Source organism: Lipotes vexillifer, unplaced genomic scaffold (assembly GCF_000442215.2).
Source record: "Lipotes vexillifer unplaced genomic scaffold, Lipotes_vexillifer_v1.1 scaffold67, whole genome shotgun sequence".
NCBI classification, from domain to species: Eukaryota; Metazoa; Chordata; class Mammalia; order Artiodactyla; family Lipotidae; genus Lipotes; species Lipotes vexillifer.
In genome coordinates this window covers 2,816,365-2,837,429 of record NW_006797638.1, presented here as the reverse complement: position 1 = coordinate 2,837,429, position 21,065 = coordinate 2,816,365, and the positions used below count along the sequence as shown (strand labels likewise).

The following is a 21,065-nucleotide window of genomic DNA, read 5'->3' as shown; positions in this document are numbered from 1 at the left end:
CGAACCCGTGTCCCCTGCAACGGCAGGCGGACTCTCAACCACTGTGCCACCAGGGAAGCCCTGGTATTCTTATAATTCAACATTTTCTAAGCTTGAAGCTCATGTACCAAAAACTATTGTCTAGTTAGATATGATTAATTAGATTTAAGTGAGCATTATTTAAGCTAATATAGCATAAACAATTAAAAGTCCAGGCTCTGGGGTTAGATTTCCTGGATCTAACATTTCTGCTTGTGTGCCGGTAAGCAACTTACTGGAGCTCTTAATGCCTCAGTTTTCTAATCTGTAGAGTGAGGATAACAGCAGTGTCTATGTCATTGGGTTGTTGTGAGGACTAATGTGATAATCCACTAAGTAAGACCTTTAAACAATAAATGACACAATGAAAGCGTGCATTATAGTTAGACATTTGGGGGATTTGGTTAATTATTACTACTATATAATAATAGTTATTATTATTATAATTATATAATTCGATTTAATTTGAAAGCCATCTCTTAAAAAACCCTGCCAGGCACAATATAGGACCAGACACTGAAGATATAAAGATGAGTAGTATATGGTCACTTTTGAAGAAAAGTAAGAAATGGTAGAGAAATAATATATGATAGAAAAAGAGTATGGGGAAAATGCACAAAAATTTTGAAACTACTCCAGCTCAGTTTTATGATCAAGTCTAAGGGGACTAGATTTATAAGATTCCAGCAATAAACAAAATCTGAACTCTATCTGAAACAAAATTTGAAAGCTTGAAGCAATCGTAATTTCCTCAATAGAAAATCATTTTTCATTAAATCCCTATTGAAGAAACTAATCATTCTTCATAACACTGGTCACTATGTAACTCTGTGTCATACAGCCATTTGTTTATTAGTTCATTTATTGTTTTTCTCAATAAACTCTAATTTCCATGAAGGCTGAGACTCCCTTTGTATTTGTCACTGTCTGTCAATGCCTTGCACGTAGTACATGGACGGTGATGTGGGGTTATATTATATGGCATTTCCCAAACTGATTTGATTTTGGACCTTTGTCACTGTGGCTCATTTTATGGAACTAGTACTCCTGGGGACATACTTTGGGAGACATTATGTGCTGAATATTTTCAGTTTGGTTCTCCAGGTCCACTTTCCATCCATTTCCTCTCACAATTTGCCCCTGGATGCTGACTGTACTGACAGGCTCCCTTTCCTTCTGCTTCTGGTTGGATTCAGTCCGTCACAGGCAATAACAAAAGATCCAGAGGAAAGGAGGAGAATGGATGGATGGAGACATTTATGCTCCAGGTCCCTCTTCTTAGGTCACTGTGGGTTGACTGCATCTCTGCTGAAGTCCACAGCTTCCATGAAGTGATTCTCTCCATAAAGATACCCTCTCTGTGTACAGGTAACATCCCCCTTCCCTTATCCCATCAGGCTAGCTTTGGTGAAGTCTTCCCAGGTCTCCAAACCTTCCTTTTTCAAGCCTCAGGTTACTGCACTATCACTTGCTGGTTTTCCAAAAATCTGCCGGATGTCTTAAATACTCCCTTTGACAAACTTTATTCAATTGCTCAGATTGGTTATACCATCTGTTTCTTGCCAGAGCCCTATTTCATGCTGAGCTATAATCCCACTATATCCTTAGTCTTTTTAAGTGGATGGGTATTTAGGTAAGGTCTATCTCAAGATTTCTTCTTTTGTCAGTCTACTGGATAGAGGTTTTAGAGGTCCACAATTGGGCAACATGAAGTCAGAGTACCCCTGCATACAGAATGTTACCTATGTCACAAACAAGTATTTGATTTCTGTGAAGAGAGTTCATATATTTTTATAAATTCTCAGAAACAAATAGGAGGATAATCATGCTCTTATAATTACAGTTCCTGCTTTTGGGCAGTTTTCTCTGCACTAAAAATAAATATGCCTTGTTTATGGTTTCCTAAGACAACCCTCAGAATGGGAGAAAATATATGCAAACGAAGCAACTGACAAAGGATTAATCTCCAAAATATACAAGCAGCTCATGCAGCTCAATATCAAAAAAAAAAAAAAAAACCCAATCCAACAATGGGCAGAAGACCTAAATAGACGTTTCTCCAAAGAAGATATACAGACTGCCAACAAACACATGAAAGGATGCTCAATATCACTAATCATTAGAGAAATGCAAATCAAAACTACAATGAGATATCATCTCACACCAGTCAGAATGGCCATCATCAAAAAATCTAGAAACAATAAATGCTGGAGAGGGTATGGAGAAAAGGGAACACTCTTGCACTGCTGGTGGGAATGTGAATTGGTTCAGCCACTATGGAGAACAGTATGGAGGTTCCTTAAAAAACTACAAATAGAACTACCATATGACCCAGCAATCCCACTACTAGGCATATACCCTGAGGAAACCAGAATTCAAAAAGAGTCATGTACCAAAATGTTCATTGCAACTCTATTTACAATAGCCCGGAGATGGAAACAACCTAAGTGTCCATCGACAGATGAATGGATAAAGAAGATGTGGCACATATATACAATGGAATATTAGTCAGCCATAAAAACAAATGAAATTGAGTTATTTGTAGTGAGGTGGATGGACGTACATTCAGAGTGAAGTAAGTCAGAAAGAGAAAACAAATGCCGTATGCTAATACATATATATGGAATTAAAAAAAAATGGTTCTGAAGAACCTGGGGGCAGGACAGGAATAAAGATGCAGACCTAGAGAATGGACTTGAGGACATGGGAAGGGGGAAGAGTAAGCTGGGACAAAGTGAGAGAGTGGCATGGACATATATGCACTACCAAATGTAAAGTAGATAGCTAGTGGGAAGCAGCTGCATAGCACAGGGAGATCAGCTCAGTGCTTTGTGTCCACCTAGAGGGGGGGGAGGGAGGGAGATGCAAGAGGGAGGAGATATGGGGATATATGTGTACATATAGCTGATTCACTTTGTTATACAGCAGAAACTAACACAACATTGTAAAGCAATTATACTCCAATAAAGATGTTAAAAAATACAAAAGTTAGGAAAAAAATTTAAAAATATATTCATACACATAAAAATGGATATGGCTTGTTAATGGAATCCCTATATTACTGAATTATTTGGAGTTTTCCCCTCCCCTCACATCCCTAAATAAGTCTATAAGACTCATATTAAAGGGGAAGCGAAGTGTGTCCTGTGAAACTAGTCAATGAAACATTCTGATCATAGAGACTATAGAATGTAAAATAAACTTCCTAATTTAGAATTATAGAAAGTTGTAGTTTCTTCTAAATTTGTAGTTTCCAGTTACATTTGTTATCTAAGTAGGGGCCTGAATTATAGAAAACATATAAATTCTACACAAGCCTCAGGAAATATATGGTTAGGAAATAAAGAAACTGAGAATTTTCCTCCTCCTGTGAGCTTTCACAGAACTGTGCATTTATCCCTCTCCCCAAGGGTTGTCACTGTCCTCTCAAGTGGGAAACCTTGCAAAGACTATGTCATTTTGCTCTTCCCAGGATGCAGGCATTGTAATCTTTTTCAAGTTGTCAATGCAAAATTCAGGAACCTGATCATAAGTAACAAAGTATTTCCCACAAAGTTCCCTGCTAGGGACTTGGAGACTTCCTGAACATTAAGTTACCTGTATACAGCATTAACATTCCCAATCTTCAAAAGCAGGTGTGACAATGGCAAAAATATGCTCTTCCTGGACCAAAACATGTCTGTCCTATCTTTATTTAGGAATATATTTTACTAGAATTTTATTAATTGGGTGCATACATTAATTTTTTCTGGAGAAATCCATTTCATTTCATTTTTCGTACTATAATATTCCTTAGACAAATATTTATTTCTTGTATGTTTTATTAGGCGCTAGAGATACAGAGAGGAACAAAACTAATATGATTCCTGCCTTTACAGAGGTTGGTCTACATTTTTTAAAATTTAGATATATATGGAAGATATATGCTAGAAAAAGCTGTACATCTTGACATATTTTTACATATTTGACATAATTTATCCATATTATTTATTTATATTCATCTTTGTCAGCTAATCTATAATTTTCTTGATACCAGGGAGTCTGTATTATTCATTGTGAAACCCCAAGTGTATATAATGAGGCCTTGGTCATAATAGAGGAACATATGTAGAATAAATGATTTCTTTAAAAGTAAAGATAAGGCACCATATTTTATATTCTATTTTTGCCGCAAAATTAAGTATTAAATCTCTTTTATATCTAATTGTACATAATTCAGTAGTTCAGGGGAGCAGATATCTTTAAATTGAATTGGTAAAATGGTTAATTTTTCCAATCTGGTTATAAAAATAATCACATTTTAACGAATTATTGGAGCCCTTAAAGTGGAGTTTCTTGCAGTGTGGTTTTCATACACCTATATCAGCATTCCTAAACACACTAGAACACTAAAGTTCGAGAACCACAGAATCTCTAAATTATTTAATAATTAAATTGTAATAGTGGTAATAATTCTAACAATAAAAAATTATAATTTTTTTGGTCTTCATAGTAATAATGACCAATGTTAAAAAGAGATGCTTGGACTGTATAGCCAGAGAGATGATCAAATGCTACAGGGAAGCCATTTACCAAGGCCTTCTATGGCAATGATAAAGAGCTCCAGAACTGAAGGGAAAAAAAAGATGAGCTCTAATTCAAGCGCTCTTCAAATTGCCTTAAAAAGATGCATTCACCTTCAACTGGTATGTGTGGGAGCAGAGGGTGACAGGGGGAAGGTGAGAGAGATACAGCATCAGATTAAGAGTGATGGTTGTATTAAAAAAGGAAAATATTTGTATAGTGTTATACACCTATTTGTGTTTCTAGAAATCTTTCTTCAACAATATGTTTTTGATAAAATTTACAATAAAAGCAAAATATACTTTTCTAATCTATTTCAACAGGGAAAAATCATTTTAGAAGAGCACTTTGGAGCACAAGTGTGACTTTCAATAAATGAAGCCTTGGGTGGCATAGTCCCTTGTGCATAGTAGGTATCCAATAAATATCTGTTTTAAGAGTTAGTAAAATTTTGGACCACACAGCAAAGGTGAAGGTATTTGCTGACAACTCTCACTTTAAGTGTAATGAAGATAAGCAATAGCAAACCCAAGACTGAAAACTGGGGTGGTATCATACATTGAGGAAAAAACATTTAGTAGTTCAAATACATTCACATGGCCATTAAAGTATGACTGAGTGCAGTTACCATCCAAGATTTTTTAAATAGTCTAACATTTCTGCAAAGGGAAAGTAATATTATGCAAAAGTTCAGTATATGGAACATGAAAGCAGAGCTGTTCTGGGTGAAGCAGAGAAACAGGCCTCTAGAGGCTTTCCCACCTCACCACCCTTGGTTCCCTTAGGTAACTCTGCAGGGGCCGAGGACCCACCTATACACAATTTTTAAACCGTTGGGATAGAATATCAAGAATTACCATGACCTACAGAAAACTATATTTTATTTAGCATTCTTAATTTGCAGGCATTATATAAACATCACCAAACGTTGACTCTGCCCCAAATAAATAACTAATGTTTGCTACTTCCTTATATAAAAACAACTGCCTTGGAAACTCACAGTAAGCACAACTCTGCCTTTTTTTTTTTTTTTTTTTTTTTTTTTTTATTCTTCCAATCCAAGAACATGGTATATCTCTCTATCTTTTTGTATCATCTTTAATTTCTTTCATCAGTGTCTTTTTTTTGTGTGTGTGGTACACGGGTCTCTCAGTGTTGTGGCCTCTCCCTCTGCAGAGCACAGGCTGCGGACGCGCAGGCTCAGGGGCCATGGCTCACGGGCCCAGCCGCTCCGCAGCATGTGGGATCTTACCGGACCGGGGCACAAACCCGTGTCCCCAGCATCGGCAGGCGGACCCTCAACCACTGCGCCACCAGGGAAGCCCACAGTTTTGCTTTTTTAAATGTCCCCTTATAAATCCACATGATCCTGGAATCAGGTTTCCATGGGAAGCCAGGCAAGCTCTGGGGTTTCATAGCAGAGCCTCAAATTTCTCCAAGTTCACATACTTGACTCAGTTACATGACAGTAGTTTAGGAACTCTCTTTGTGGGTGGCGTTTTCACAGACCTGACAGGATGGATAGGGAATGGCCCTTGTGCCTGATCCATAACCGTCATTGCCAGTTACACACATTTCAAGATTCATTCTAGCTATGAAGATAATCGAGGCAGCCGACAGTTACCCCGCAGCTGCATGGATTTATGATGACACTGTCAAGAAAATGAGCCAAAATGACACAATAGCTGGCTTTAGCTGCAAATAATGTGATAGGCTGTAGAGTGGTGGTGTAGCAGCTGCTGTCATTGCAGGTAATAGGCAATAAAGAAGCCTGATAGCAATACCTGTCATTTCTTAATGGCTGACTTCACTGAAGAGCTTTCGTGGCCTTTAACATGGAGATAATAGAAGATACAACAAATTTTACAGCTTTCATGAAGCATTCATAATTTATCTTGAGAGTACTACCCCAACAAGGACAACAGTTGTCAGCCTGAGAAAGTACAGAACTGCCTCTGAATTGTGAGAGACCGTCTATTATTAAGAATGGAATTCAAGCACAGAAAATGCCCTGTGTTCTTGGGCTATGATTTCTGTCCCAATGTGTTTAGTTTATTGTAAATCTACTCTGGTGAATATTTTGTATAGGATACCTCACAGAGTGATTTAATCCCTCTACTGAGAAAAAGCATGTACATTTCTTCCATAATATGGACATTTTGTATTGAGTAGACTTTGGTGTAGAATGAGCTATAAACCAATGAAAAATGGCCTGCCTACTTTCTGAAAGTACATTACATTACTTGAGGGCAAAATAACTAGTTTTAAAATATAGTGCATCTAATTTTCAAATGAAAATGGAAACATCAACTGGTTTTATGCTGATTTTTAAAAACATCTTTATTGGAATATAATTGCTTTACAATGGTGTGTTAGTTTCTGCTTTATAACAAAGTGAATCAGCTATACATATACATATATACCCATATCTCTTCCCTCTTGTGTCTCCCTCCCACCCCCCTAGGTGGTCACAAAGCACTGAGCTGATCTCCCTGTGCTATGCAGTCGCTTCCCACTAGCTATCTATTTTACGTTTGGTAGTGTATATATGTCCATGCCACTCTCTCACTTTGTCCCAGCTTACTCTTCCCCCTCCCTGTATTCTCAAGTCCATTCTCTATGTCTGCACCTTTATTCCTATCCTGCCCCTAGATTCTTCAAAATTATTTGTTTTTCAGATTACATATATATTTGTTAGCATACGGCATTTATTTTTCTTTTTCTGACTTAACTTCACTCTGTATGACAGACTCTAGGTCCATCCACTTCACTACAAATAACTCAATTTCGTTTCTTTATATGGCCGAGTAATATTCCATGGTATATATGTGCCACACCTTCTTTACCCATTCATCTGTCAATAGACACTTAGGTTGCCTCCATGTTCTGGCTATTGTAAATAGAGCTGCAATGAACATTGTGGTACATGACTCTTTTTGAATTATCGTTTTCTCAGGGTATATGCCCAGGAGGCGGATTGCTAGGTGGCATGGAAGTTCTAATTTTAGTTTTTTAAAGAACCTGGATACTGTTCTCCATAGTGGCTGTATCAATTTACATTCCCACAAAGAGTGCAAGAGGGTTCCCTTTTCTCCAAACCCTCTCTAGCATTTATTATTTGTAGATTTTTTGATGATGGCCATTCTGACCGGTGTGAGGTGACACCTCATGGTAGTTTTGATTTGCATTTCTCTAATGATTGGTGATGTTGAGCATCCTTTCATGTGTTTGTTGGCAATCCATATATCTTCTTTGGAGAAATGTCTATTTAGGTCTTCTGACCATTTTTGGATGGGGTTGTCTTTTTGATATTGAGCTGCATTAGCTGCTTGTATATTTTGGAGATTAATCCTTTGTCAGTTGCTTCATTTGAAATATTTTCCCCCATTCTGAGGGTTCTCTTTTTGTCTTGTTTATGGTTTCCTTTGCTATGCAAAAGCTTTTAAATTTTATTAGGTCCCATTTGTTTATTTTTGTTTTTATTTCCATTTCTCTAGGAGGTGTGGCAAAAAGGATCTTTCTGTGATTTATATCATACAGTGTTCTGCCTATGTTTCCCTCTAAGAGTTTGATAGTGTCTGGCCTTACATTTAGGTCTTTAATCCATTTTGAGTTTATTTTCGTGTATGGTGTTAGGGAGTGTTCTAATTTCATTCTTTTACATGTAGCTGTTCAGTTTTCCCAGCACAACTTACTGAAGAGGCTGTCTTTTCTCCATTGTATATTCTTGCCTCCGTTATCAAAGATAAGGTGACCATATGTACATGGGTTTATCTCTGGGCTTTCTACCCTGTTCCATTGATCTATATTTCTGTTTTTTGTGAAAGTACCATACTTTCTTGATTACTGTAGCTTTGTAGAATAGTCTGAAGTCAGGGAGCCTGATGCCTCCAGCTCCGTTTTTCATTCTCAAGATTTCTTTGGCTCTTCGGGGTCTTTTGTGTTTCCATACAAATTGTGAAGTTGTTTTTTCTAGTTTGTAAAAATGCCACTGGTAATGTGATAGGGATTGCATTGACTCTGTAGATTGCTTTTAGTAGTATAGTCATTTGCACAATGTTGAGTCTTCTAATCCAAGAACATGGTATATCTCTCCATCTGTTTGTATCATCTTTAATCTCTTTCATCAGTGTCTTATAGTTCTCTGCATATAGGTCTTTTGTCTCCTTAGGTAGGTTTATTCCTAGGTATTTTATTCTTTTTGTTCCATTGGAAAATAGGAGTGTTTCCTTAATTTCTCTTTAAGATTTTTCATCATTAGTGAATAGGAATGCAAGAGATTTCTGTGCATTAATTTTGTATCCTGCAACTTTACCAAATTCATTGATTAGCTCTAGTAGTTTTCTGGTAGCATCTTTAGGATTCTCTCTGTATAGTATCATGTCATCTGCAAACAGTGACAGTTTTACTTCTTCTTTTCCAATTCGGATTCTTTTTATTTCTTCTTCTACTTTGCTTGCTGTGGCTAAAACTTCCAAAACTATGCTGAATAACAGTGGTGAGAGTGGACAAGCTTTCCTTCTTCCTGATCTTAGAGGAAATGGTTTCAGTTTTTCACCATTGAGAAGGATGTTGGCTGTGGGTTTGTCATATATGGCCCTTATTATGTTGAGGTTAGTTCCCTCTATGCCTACTTTCTGGAGGGTTTTTTATCATAAATGGGTGTTGAATTTTGTCATAAGCTTTTTCTGCATATACTGAGATGATCATATGTTTTTTCTCTTTCAATTTATTAATATGGTTTGTCACATTGATTGATTTGCGTATATTGAAGTATCCTTGCATTCCTGGGATAAACCCCACTTGATCATGGTGTATGATCTTCTTAATGTGCTGTTGCATTCTGATTACTAGTATTTTGTTGAGGAGTTTTGCATCTATGTTCATCTGTGATATTGGCCTGTCGTTTTCTTTCTTTGCAACATCTTTGTCTAGTTTTGGTATCAGGGTGATGGTGGCCTCATTGAATGAATTTATGAGTGTTCCTCCCTCTGGTATATTTTGGAAGAGTTTGAAAAGGATAGGTGTTAGCTCTTCTCTGAATGTTTGATAGAATTCGCCAGTTCTATCTGGTCCTGGGCTATTTTTTGCTGGAATATTTTTTTTTTTTTTTTTTTTTTTTTTGCGGTACATGGGCCTCTCACTGTTGTGGCCTCTCCCAGTGCAGAGCACAGGCTCCAGATAGGCAGGCTCAGCAGCCATGGCTCACAGGCCTAGCTGCTCCGCGGTATGTGGGATCCTCCTGGGCCAGGGCATGAACCCGTGTCCCCTGCATCGGCAGGTGGACTCGCAACCACTGCGCCATCAGGGAAGCCCTGTTGGAAGATTTTTAATCACAGTCTCCAGTTCAGTGCTTGTGATTGATCTGTTTATATTCTCTGTTTCTTCCTGGTCAGTCTCGGAAGTTTGTGCTTTTCTAAGAATTTTTCCATTTCTTCCAGATTGTCCATTTGATTGGCATATAGCTGCTTGTAGTAATCTCTCATAATCCTTTGTATTTCTGCAGTGTCAGTTGTTACTTCTCCTTTTCATTTCTAATTCTATTGACTTGAGTCTTCTTTCTTTATTTCTTGATGAGTCTGGCTAATGGTTTATCAATTTTGTTTATCTTCTCAAAGAACCATCTTTTAATTTTATTGACCTTTACTATTGTTTCCTTCATTTCTTTTTCATTTATTTCTGGCTGATCTTTATGATTTCTTTCCTTCTGCTAACATTGGGTTTTTTTTGTTCTTCTTTCTCTAATTGTTTTAGGTATAAGGTTAGGTTGTTTATTTGAGATGTTTCTTGTTTCTTGAGGTAGTATTGTATTGCTGTAAACTTCCCTCTTAGAACTGCTTTGGCTGCATCCCATAGGTTTCGGGTCATTGTGTTTTCATTGTCATTTTTTTCTAGGTGTTTTTTGATTTCCTCTTGGATTTCTCCAGTGATCTCTTGGTTCTTGAGTATTGTATTGTTTAGCCTCCAGGTGTTTGTATTTTTTACATATTTTTTCCTGTAATTGATATCTAGTCTCATAGCGTTGTGGTCAGAAAAGGTACAATTTTCTTAAATTTACCAAGGCTTGATTTGTGGCCCAAGATATGATCTATCCTGGAGAATGTTCCATGAGCACTTGAGAAGAAAGTGTATTCTGTTGTTTTTGGATGGAATGTCCTATAAATATCAATTAAGTCCATTTTGTTTAATGTATCATTTAAAGCTTGTGTTTCCTTATTTATTTTCATTTTGGATGATCTGTCCATTGGTGAAACTGGGGTGTTAAAGTCCCCTACTATATTGTGTTACTGTTAATTTCCCCTTTTATGGCTGTTAGCATTTGCCTTACGTATTGAGGTGCTCCTTTGTTGGGTGCATAAATATTTACCATTGTTATATCTTCTTGGATTGATCTCTTGATCATTATGTAGTGCCCTTCTTTGTCTCTTGTAATAGTCTTTATTTTAAAGTCTATATTTTCTGATAGGAGAATTGCTACTCCAGCTTTCTTTTGAGTTCCATTTGCCTGGGATATCTTTCTCCATCCCCTCACTTTCAGTCTGTATGTGTCCCTAGGTCTGAAGTGGGTCTCTTGTAGGCAGCATATAGATGGGTCTTGTTTTTGTATCCATTCAGCCAGTCTATGTCTTTTGGTAGAACTATTTAATCCATTTACATTTAAGGTAGTTATCAATATGTTTATTCCTATTACCATTTTCTTCATTGTTTTGTGTTTGTGTTTGCAGGTCTTTTCCTTCTCTTGTGTTTCCTGCTTAGAGAAGTTCCTTTAGCATTTGTTGTAAAGCTGGTTTGGTGGTGCAGAATTCTGACTTTTGCTTGTCTGTAAAGGTTTTAATTTCTCTGTCAAATCTGAATGAGATCCTTTCTGGGTAGAGTAACCTTGGTTGTAGGTTTTCCCCTTTTATCACTTTAAATATGTCCTGCCACTCCCTTCCGGCCTACAGCGTTTCTGCTGAAAGATCAGCTGTTAACCTTATGGGGATTCCCTTGTATGTTATTTGTTGTTTTTCCCTTGCTGCTTTTAATATTTGTTCTTTGTATTTAATTTTTGATAGTTTGATTAATATGTGTCTTGGCATGTTTCTCCTTGGATTTATCCTGTATGGGACTCTCTGTGCTTCCTAGACTTGATTTCCTTTCCCATATTAGGGAAGTTTTCAACTCTAATCTCTTGAAAGATTTTCTCAGTTCCTTTCTTTTTCTCTTCTTCTTCTGGGACCCCTATAATTCGAATGTTGGTACATTTAATGTTGTCTCAGAGGTCTCTGAGATGGTCCTCAATTTTTTTCATTCTTTTTTCTTTATTCTGCTCTGTGGTAGTTATTTCCACTATTTTAGCTTCCAGGTCCTTATCCATTCTTTTGCCTCAGTTATTCTGCTATTGGTTCCTTGTAGAGAAATTTTTAGTTCATTTATTGTGTTGTTCATCATTGTTTGTTTGCTCTTTAGTTCTTCTAGGTGCTTGTTAAACATTTCTTATATTTTCTCCATTCTATTTCCAAGATTTTGGATCATCTTTACTATCATTACTCTGAATTCTTTTTCAGGTAGACTGCCTATTCCCTCTTTATTTGTTTGGTCTGGTGGGTTTTTACCTTGCTCCTTCATCTGCTGTGTGTTTCTATGACTTCTCATTTTGCTTAACTTACTATGTTACTTACCTTTTTGCAGGCTGCAGGTTTGTAGTTCCTGTTGTTTTTGATGTCTGCCCCCAATGGCTAAGGTTAATTTAGTGGGTTGTGTAGGCTTCCTGATGGAGGGGACTGGTGCCTGTGTCTGGTGGATGAGGCTGGATCTTGTCTTTCTGGTGGGCAGGACTGCATCCAGTGGTGTGTTTCGGTGTGTCTGTGACCTTATTATGATTTTAGGCAGCCTCTCTCCTAGTGGGTGGGGTTGTGTTCTTGTCTTGCTAGTTGTTTGGCATAGGGTGTCCAGCACTGCAGCTTGCTGGTCGTTGAGTGGGGCTGAGTCTTAGTGTTGAGAAGGAGGTCTCTAGGAGAGCTTTTGCCATTTGACATTACATGGAACCAGGGGTTCACTTGTGGCCCAATGTCCTGAACTCGGCTCTCCCTCCCCAGAGGCACAGGCCTGACACGCAGCCAGAGCACCAAGACGCTGTCAGCCACATGGCTCAGAAGAAAAGGGAGAAGAAAAAAAAGAAAGGTAGAAAAATAAAATAAAACTTTTTAAAATAAAGAATTATTTAAAAATTTAAAAAAAGATAGAAAGAAGAGAGCAACCAAACCAAAAAACAAATCCACCAATGATAACAAGCACTAAAAACTATTCTAAAAAAAAAAAAAGACTGACAGAACCCTAGGACAAATGGTAAAAACAAAGCTATGCAGACAAAAATCACACAAAGAAGCATACACATACACACAGAAAGGAAACAATATCTATATATTTAAAAAAAGAAAAAAAAAGACAGCAACCAAATCAGTAAACCAATCTACCAATGATAATAAACTCTAAATACTAAACTAAGATACACATAAAACTAATTAGATGCAGAAAGGAAACCCCGAGTCTACAGTTGCTCCCAAAGTCCACAGCCTCAATTTTTGGATGATTTTTTTGTCTATTCAGGTATTCTAGAGATTCAGGGCACATCAAGTTGACTGTGGAGATTTAATCTGCTGCTCCTGAGGCTGCTGGGAGAGATTTCCCTTTCTCTTCTTTGTTCGCACTTCTCCTGGGGTTCAGCTTTGGATTTGGTCCCGCCTCTACGTATAGGTCGCCTGAGGGAGTCTGTTCCCGCCCAGACAGGATGGGGTTAAAGGGGCAGCTTATCAGGGGGCTCTGAAGCACTCTGGCTGGGGAGAGGGAGGGGTAGAGAATGCGGAGTGAGCCTGTCGCGGCAGAGGCCGGCATGACGTTGCAACAGCCTGAGGCACCGTGTGTTCTCCCGGGGAAGTTGTCCCTGGGCCATGGGACCCTGGCAGTGGTGGGCTGCACAGGCTCCCAGGACGGGAGGTGTGGATAGTGACCTGTGCTTGCACACAGGCTTCTTAGTGGCTTAAGCAGCAGCCTTAGGGTTCCATGCCCGTCTCTGGGGTCCGCACTGCTAGTCGTGGCTCGTGCCCGTCTCTGGAGCTCGTTTAGGTGGTGCTCTGAACCTCCTCTCCTGGAGCACCCCAAAACAATGGTCTCTTGCCTCTTAGGCAGGTCCAGACTTTTCCCAGACTCCCTCCCACCTAGCTGTGGTGCACTAGCCCCCTTCAGGGTGTGTTCACGCAGCCAACCCCAGTCCTCTCCCTGGGATTTGACCTCTGAAGCCCGGGCCTCAGCTCCCAGCCCCTGCCTGCCCTGGCGAGTGAGCAGACAAGCCTCTTGGGCTGTTGAGTGCTGGTCGGCACCGATCCTTTGTGTGGGAATCTCTCTGCTTTGCCATCTGCACCCCTGTCGCTATGCTCTCCTCTGTGGCTCCTAATCTTCCCACCCGCCACTCCCTGTCTCCCCCAGTGAAGGGGCTTCCTAGTGTGTGGAAACCTTTCCTCCTTCACAGCTCTCTCTCACTGGTGCAGGTCCCGTCCCTATTCTTTTATCTCTGTTTATTCTTTTTTCTTTTGCCCTACCCAGATATGTGGGGAGCTTCTTGCCTTTTGGGAAGTCTGAGGTCTTTTGCCAGCGTTCAGTAGGTGTTCTGTAAGAGTTGTTCCACATGTAGATGTATTTCTGATGTATTTGTGGGAAGGAAGGTGGTTTCCACATCTTAATCCTCCACCATCATGAAGGTCTCTCCTTTGCTGATACTTAAATATCAAGGTTGATGGTGATAATAGTTGCTAAAAGCAAGGTAAAAGTAGCCTGGTGAACATCATATTTGCCTGATTCTGCTTTTAATGTTTTTACTTTTTGTCCTAAGGGGTATAGATTTTATTTATTTACTTTCCCAAGAGTAATAGCAATAGACAGTGGGTAATAAAAATCTATTAAAGTTGATTTTGATGAACTCTTTAAATTGTCTCTTCTATATTATATTCTATAACAGCATCCAGTGTTATTAAAATTTATTTTCATCCCTAAGTACTACCTCATACTCTTTCACATGATACATACAATTGGTAGGGGCATTATTAGGCAAATATTTATAATGGAGTAAAAGAGTGACATGTAATTTACAGACTTTATTATTGTATGATTTTTTTATTCAAAGCAAATTTTAAAAACAACAAGAAAATGTATAACCTGAGAACTATGAAGTGGGTAAGTGGGTAGCTTTTCCTGCTCCTGAATAAAAATTTGGGTAAGTCTCATATAGTCTACTTTCAAGTTTAAGTAATAATTTGTTTTATAGTCAGCATGATTTTCAAATACAATATAGATCTATTTCAAAAATCAGAAATCCAGTCCTTTTATCAACTTTTATCAATTTGTTTTATCAACAAATTATCAATATGACTTAGCATTAAATCATTTCTACCCAAGCTATTGGCAATGGGATAGAAAATACAGTCCTTTTCTCATTCCATACTTATCATCAGCTGTTAAATGGGATTTCTGACCCTCCAGTGTCAGGTTCATAAAATATAGAGGATTTAGGCAAAGGGCACATTCTCAGCAGGTGGCAGATTTAGCTAACCATTGCTGGGGCTTTCACTAATTCCTCAAAGATTTCTATTTGCAGTTCTGATTACCTATGGCTATTTTTAAAATATAGTAAGGTAAAAGTAGCCTGATGAACACGGTTCCAGATGTAACATGTACCTCTTTTCATAGATAGTCCCTAGGAATTGCTGCTGGGGTGATTCTGTCCCTCTAGGCAATGCTATCATACAGAATCCCAGATGATCATAGACCAGCACCCTCCCTTCATGTACGACACACCTGCAATCATGGGAAACACTCAAATATCATGTGTTCTAGCAAACTCTGGGAGTTCAGGTCCATCTCAATACAAAAGCAACTCTTTTGATCTCTTGCTTTGTCACCAAATCAGCATGTCATCAACTCAATCTCCATATTTCTCAAGGAAGAGGGAATTCAGACCCAAATCCACCATACAACTCTACCAACTACAGGGATCATAGATTAAGTCTCAATGTGTCCTTGTTAAAGAGGGCAGATACCCCTATCCTTCTCCACTTGAGGAGGTGAGACTCAAACCTCTTCAGCAACTCTCTGCAAAAATACTCCATAACTTTTCTCCTAACCTTTTAAAATCCTTCTTGTGGATGTCATAATCACCTTATTCATGGTTCTTAAGGAGTGGCAGTAAATGGACAAGAACATATTTTAATTATCACAAAGACTTAGGGGGGTTACAGTTATTTAGTTCTACATAACAGAGAGGCTAAATGCCCTGAAACATACAGGACAATCCTATTGCCGCCTGAAAAACTTTCCACCAATAGAGAAATGCTTATTAGTTTAGTCATTTTCTTTGAAAAAGTCCATAATTTTATCTGGCATTACACTTTGTTGTCTCATATCTATTGCATCTCACTACATCAGCACAAATGGAAAACTTTACAAAATAACAAATGCATATTTTTAAGAGAAGCAAAATCTGCTCAGGAGCTTAGGGGTGGTGGGAGAGATAACATCCAGTTGGGGAAATTAAGAGAGGCTTCATGGAGATGGATTTGAATTGAACAATGTTGACAGGTATAGATATTTACAAGTAGTGGGAAGAGGGCTATTTGTTCTGAACTCAGGTTTCGTAACTTCAAAAACCTAGATAACATGCATTTACATAAATCTCTACCGCAAAGGTACTCTTGAGATTAATAGTTTATAGTATAAAAAAGACCCAGGCAAAGACCTCTTTTATCACCTAGATTTATACTGCTTTGCTCTTTAGGTAATCTCTATACATACATAGTTGTCTGAAAACTATGATCCAATCTCATTTTTGATCTTCATGGGATTAGAAAAATCCCATGGGTCATTTTGAATGCATTTAGGGTCATTTTGAATGCATAATAGCATTCTATCTCCATAACTATAGGCTCTTTTAATGTTAGATATGTTTCTGAAAATGACTAAAAAATACTTTTTTTAGTTCAGAATTTCCATTTAGTATTATTTGCATTTGGCCTTTTATAGATGCTTTAATTTTATGTCTTGTACTTCTGTCATCTTTGTTTTCCCTGGACTTTATTTTCTACATACCAGTCCCCACCACCACCAACAGGATAAAGGCACAACTCCTTAGCAGTGCTTACTAAGTCCTATCTTCCTTCTATCCCCAGCCTCATCTCTACAACCATACCCTCAGTCCCCAACACCTCTTCCAAATCTGATTATCTATTTGTAGTTTCCCACAAGAAATATGTTCTTTATTTGCAGTTAGTGCAACCATGATCACGCCTTCCTCAATCTTCAGGTTGATTACATTCCACTTTCTCTTAGATGTTTTGGTGATCCCCTACACCCCAATCCTCATACTATATTGAGAATCCCTTTTATTTTAACAACTTCTCAAGTCTTATAGCCGCTATTTATTGTCTGTGTCCTCTCACTAGATTTTAAGTTCCTTGAAGATAGGAAAGTGTATTGTTCACTTTATATTCTTGGTACTAGCAGAGTACCTAGCACAAAGTTGAAGCTTAATGAACAATGGAAGAATAAAATAATTTAAATAAGTCACACAGAAGAGAAAATAAACTTTTCTTATTTTATGTAATAATATACATTATATATTAACATGATTTTACTTCAACATTTTGTTTTATATCTTAGGTCTGTATCCCATCACTCCAATTCTCAGAAGACAAGGATGGTTTAGGATCTTAATTTTCTTTGTAAATATTTATCACAGTTAAATAGTCTCTTAAAGGTTATGGTAAATAATATTTTTAAATGTTAAATCAAGGCTATTATGAGAGAAGTTTATTTTAAATATTCTATTTAAAAAAATTGTTAAGCATCAAGTTGACTCTTGAAGATTCTGACTTCCTTAACTTTATGAAAGACCTACAAATTTTGTCTTTAAGCCTTAGATTTTTTAATTAAATAAATTTAGCATAGTCTCAAATGTATATATATAAAATGTATGTGCATATTTATATATATGTAAATATGTATGTCTACATACACATATACACAGAGAAGAGAAGAAACTTTCTGTATATGAACAGATAGAAAGGGGAAAAAAAGAGATGGACTGACAAAACTATGAAGATGTTTATGTTCTTATGCTTATGTTCTGATTCTCTATGAATCAGAAGGGCTTGCAACATCAGTAATATAAGGGCCTGAAGGAAACCCCTCTGTGGGCTTCTGATGGAAAATAATAGGATTTATTTCCACAGGGAGAGTCAGAGATAGCAATCTTAATCTCTCCATTTCATTTAAGGCTTTCTAATTGTGTGTTGCTCTTGAGGAATTTTATTTCCAAGATTGCATTTTCACAAACTTAAAAAAATTCTAAGATAATAGAGTCTTATTCAGCTTTTACTGAGTACCCTCTTCCTTCTTTTCCCCTCCCCCATTATACTGCAAGCAATTAAATCTTAAAGTTAGGGAGTTTTTTCCACCTAGGGAATGTAATGAGGATGCATGTCCATGAATATGTTTCTGTTGCTTTGATGAACTTGCTGAATACCACTGATCTGTATCTGGACCATCGTTTTTAAGCACGTGATGTTGCCATTACATTGTGTCAAAATTTTTTTGGTGTTCCCCTGGAAACTCCCCTTTAGCCACTCAGTTATTCTCCTTCATCTTTAATAACTGTGTTTTGTCATTATTAAATGACCCATCAGGTTCTTGAATACTAGGTACTGGTCCTGCAAGGGTATGCTAAATGTAAGATGTTAAATTTTTTCTTTGTAGTCTGGAAGATACATTGCTGCCTAGACCCCAAAATACCTCAGCTATTATACTAAGTGCAAGTGGCTTATTTAATAGATTGTGTGTCTTGTCAGTACCTTCTTTTCTCTATGTTTTATATGTATAGTTATAGCACTTGAGAAACATTAAAATAGCAGAGGAATGTGCCATAGATTTATTATAGATCAGTTTTTTGCACTTCCCTGACCTCATGTACTAAATTGCTCTCCTTGTAGAATAATAAAGCCTAAACTAAACTCTTTTTTTTTACTGGCCCAGACGCTCCGCGGCATGTGGGATCCTCCCGGACCGGGGCACAAACCCGCGTCCCCTGCATTGGCAGGCAGACTCCCAACCACTGTGCCACCAGGGAAGCCCCTAAACCAAACTCTTAATTTCTGGATTCTGTTGTACCCAATGTCACTCAGTGTAGCAATTAAATATTTCTAATCCTCATAAGGTACTTTTGTCATTTTGAGGACAAGATTTATGTGATATATATTTAGTATATTTATTACTTATGTCAGCACAGATCTAAGCAGTAATAGATACTGTACTCAAAAAAGACTGTTATTGTTGACTGCCATTTTGATGACAGTACTGAAATGTACTGATTTACATTGTCCTTAACTTGCAAGGAGTGCTTTACGAATAATAACAAACCGGTCATAAAGATAGGTTTCATTATTAACTCTACTTTATAGGTGTTGAAAGTGAGGCACAGAGAGGTTAAGTAACTTAACCAAGGTCACACTGCAAATAAGGAGAGAAATCAAGATTAAAATACAGATCGTCTGACTCCAGAGGTTATGATCTTAACCATTACGATATGCACCACATATACTTCCAAATAGGTGGTATATCACGTATGTATTACCAATATTATAGTCTCTCCCTTTTACACCTTTAATGTTGATTATGATGATTTGATTTACATTATGAATTTCAACCATAATGAAAGTAAGTTTCCTGAGAAATTAACTAGTATTCATGATATCACCTTATTAAATTAAAACTAGTCTTCTGAAACAAATCCCATATTTTTCACCTTGTTTCACATAACCATCTGGTACAGCTCTGGTCCCATTTTCATTTGGCACTCTCTAGTCCCTATGCTGTGGGACCTTGATATTATAGTGCAAATGACACTCAAAATGTTTTACAAACAACAGAATCTTAAATTATACTCATGCCTTAGGCTGAATTTGTAGGCCAAGGAGTACAACTCCTATTAAGCTTTAATTTGATCAGAAATGCAATAATTAAAAGCATAAGGGCCTGAAAATGGGCACTAGTGACTTGGATGTGGACTTTTGTATTCATACAAAACAAAGGAAGTAAGTCCTTGGGCTTCATGAGGCAAGCGAGCAGATGAAATTTAGACCAGTATTTAAAATGTAGCCTCAATGGAAAAAATATATATTTTTCCTTAGTAATGCTTTAGGATTAAAGTATATTTCATCCAATGATATTATAGTGACACAAATATTATTTTGGTCAGTAACTGAGCAAATATATCTTTTTTATCCTTTTGCTTTCAAATATTCTGCTGTGATATTTTAGTTACTCTCTTGTATGCAGTATAAGACTTTCATAGACAAAATAGTGGCTCAAAGATGTCCATGTCCTGATCTCATTAATCTGTGAATGTTACCGTACATGGCAAAAGGGACTTGCGTATGTGATTGAAGCTATGGACCTCAAGATGGGGTGATTATTATGGATTATCTGGATAGGCCCAATCTAATCACATGATTCCTTAAAAGAAGACAGACTTTTCTGGTTGTGGTCAAAGACACAACAATAGAAAATGGGTCAAACAGATGCAACATGAGTGTTGGACCTATGACTTAGAGAACTATAAGATAATAAAACTGTATTCTTTTAAGGAACTACATTTGTGGGAATTTACTACAACGGTAATGGAAAACTAACAAAACAGCTGTGTATTATTTATTTTATATCTCTTCTGAGAATTCCAACTTTAAAATGGAATAATCTGTTTATATTAACTGTAAAAACTTATTTTAATAAGTGTATAAATATTATTTATATAATATTGCTTTAAGCATATATCATTTTAATAAAATTTATTGTTTTGCTTAGAATAGGTTTTTCTTTTTAATGTGAAACTTAACCACGATACAGGTCATTTATTTGTGCTTAAAAAAAATTAGGTTCATTGAGGTATAATTGACATGAAAACTTCAGCATTAATGAGATATAATTGACATGTAAAAATGTCAACTTAATGAGGTGTAATTGACATAAAAAATGGTAATTTTTCATTGTTATTTTCTTATATACTTGTTTTTAAATGTATGTTGATCTTCAGTACCAGTTTATTTATTTATTTGCTTATTTGTTTTTGCATTTATGTTCTTCTTTCCTGACCTCATCTGGCTTCATCAAGATTTTTATTTAACTGTCTTTCTTTCCTTCCATTAAATAGAGAGAAGTTTCTCTTTGTTTTTACTTCATTATTTTCAAAAGTCAAACTTATTTTGTATCTTTATTTTAAAACAAACACAACAAAATATGTTTTCATTAATCAACTAAAACCTATTATTCTAGTTACTGTTTTATAGTGTTTTAAGTTCACCTTGCTTTTAAATATTCTCCAAATTTTTCATTATTATCATTATGATTATATATGAGTCAGTGATTGTTTGGATTTTTTTCCACAGGCTTCGTTTTTCTTTGCT

The 21,065-nt window shown here is 37.0% G+C and overlaps 1 pseudogene; it reads right to left on the bottom strand.

The window, feature by feature from the left end:
• The window catches only part of LOC103088609 (coiled-coil domain-containing protein 6-like), a 75,011-nt pseudogene that overhangs the window by 24,365 nt on the left and 29,581 nt on the right, over positions 1 to 21,065 (bottom strand).